Source organism: Musca domestica, unplaced genomic scaffold (genome assembly GCF_030504385.1).
Source record: "Musca domestica strain aabys unplaced genomic scaffold, Musca_domestica.polishedcontigs.V.1.1 14, whole genome shotgun sequence".
Lineage (NCBI taxonomy): Eukaryota > Metazoa > Arthropoda > Insecta > Diptera > Muscidae > Musca > Musca domestica.
Window position 1 is genome coordinate 4,983,619 of NW_026712192.1, and position 2,243 is coordinate 4,985,861.

Here is a 2,243-nt window from a genome sequence, read left to right on the forward strand (position 1 = left end):
AAAAACGCCGAAAACTCAATATTTAAGGAGTTATGACCATTTTAAAGTTTTCAATATTTCATGCCCAAATAACTGATCACAAATAATAGCTCAAAACGCCGAAAACTCAATATTAAGGAGTTATGGTCATTTTAAAGTTTCGATAATTCAAAAAAGCCGACGAAAACTCAAATTAAAGGATTATGGCAATTTTAAAGATTTCAATAATTCATGCTTAAAAAAGTGATCACAATTAAATCATGCCCAAATAACTGATCAAAAAAAAAAGCTAAAAACGCGGAAAACTCAATATTTAAGGAGTATGGAAATTTAAAGTTTTCAAACCCAAATAACTGATCACAAATATGCTATAAAAACGCCGCGAAAACTCAATATTTAAGGAGTTATGGCCATTTTAAAGTTTTCAATAATTCATGCCTAAATAACTGATCACAAATAATAGCTAAAACGCCGAAACTCAATACTTAAGGAGTTATGGCCATTTTAAAGTTTTCACTTAATTCATGCCCAAATAAATGATCACAAATAATAGCTAAAAACGCCGAAAACTCAATATTTAAGGAGTTATGGCCATTTTAAAGTTTTCAATAATTCATGCCCAAATAACTGATCACAAATAATAGCTAAAAACTTTTCAATAATTATAATAGTTAAATAATAATAAAGTTAAAGTTTTCAATAATTCATGCCTAAATAACTGATCACAATTAATAGCTAAAAACGCCGAAAACTCAATATTTAAGGAGTTATGGCCATTTAAAGTTTTCAATAATTCATGCCCAAATAAACTGATCACAAATAATAGCTAAAACGCCGAAAACTCAATACTTAAGGAGTTCTGGCCATTTAAAGTTTTCACTAATCTCTGCCTAAACAACTGATCACAAATAATAGCTAAAAACGCCGAAAACTCAATACTTAAGGAGTTATGGCCATTTAAAGTTTTCAATAATTCATGCCCAAATAACTGATCACAAAATAATAGCTAAAAACGCCGAAAACTCAATACTTAAGGAGTTATGGCCATTTTAAAGTTTTCAATAATTCATGCCTAAATAACTGATCACAAATAATAGCTAAAAACGCCGAAAACTCAATACTTAAGGAGTTATGGCCATTTTAAAGTTTTCAATAATTCATGCCCAAATAACTGATCACAAATAATAGCTAAAAACGCTGAAAACTCAATATTTAAGGAGTTATGGCCATTTTAAGTTTTCAATAATTCATGCCCAAATAACTGATCACAAATAATAGCTAAAAACGCCGAAACTCAATATTTAAGGAGTTATGACCATTTTAAAGTTTTCAATAATTCATGCCCAAATAACTGATCACAAATAATAGCTCAAACGCCGAAAACTCAATACTTAAGGAGTTATGGCCATTTTAAAGTTTTCAATAATTCATGCTTAAAAAAGTGATCACAAATAATAGCTAAAACGCCGAAAACTCAATATTTAAGGAGTTATGGCCATTTTAAAGTTTTCGATAATTCATGCTTAAAAAAGTGATCACAAATAATAGCTAAAAACGCCGAAAACTCAATATTTAAGGAGTTATGGCCATTTTAAAGTTTTCAATAATTCATGCTTAAAAAAGTGATCACAAATAATAGCTAAAAACGCTGAAAACTCAATATTTAAGGAGTTATGGCAATTTTAAAGTTTTCGATAATTCATGCTTAAAAAAGTGATCACAAATAATAGCTAAAAACGCCGAAAACTCAATATTTAAGGAGTTATGGCCATTTTAAAGTTTTCGATAATTCATGCCTAAAAAAGTGATCACAAATAATAGCTAAAAACGCTGAAAACTCAATATTTAAGGAGTTATGGCCATTTTAAAGTTTTCGATAATTCATGCCTAAAAAAGTGATCACAAATAATAGCTAAAAACGCCGAAAACTCAATATTTAAGGAGTTATGGCCATTTTAAAGTTTTCGATAATTCATGCTTAAAAAAGTGATCACAATAATAGCTAAAAACGCCGAAAACTCAATATTTAAGGAGTTATGGCCATTTTAAAGTTTTCAATAATTCATGCTTAAAAAAGTGATCACAAATAATAGCTAAAAACGCTGAAAACTCAATATTTAAGGAGTTATGGCAATTTTAAAGTTTTCGATAATTCATGCTTAAAAAAGTGATCACAAATAATAGCTAAAAACGCCGAAAACTCAATATTTAAGGAGTTATGGCCATTTTAAAGTTTTCGATAATTCATGCCTAAAAAAGTGATC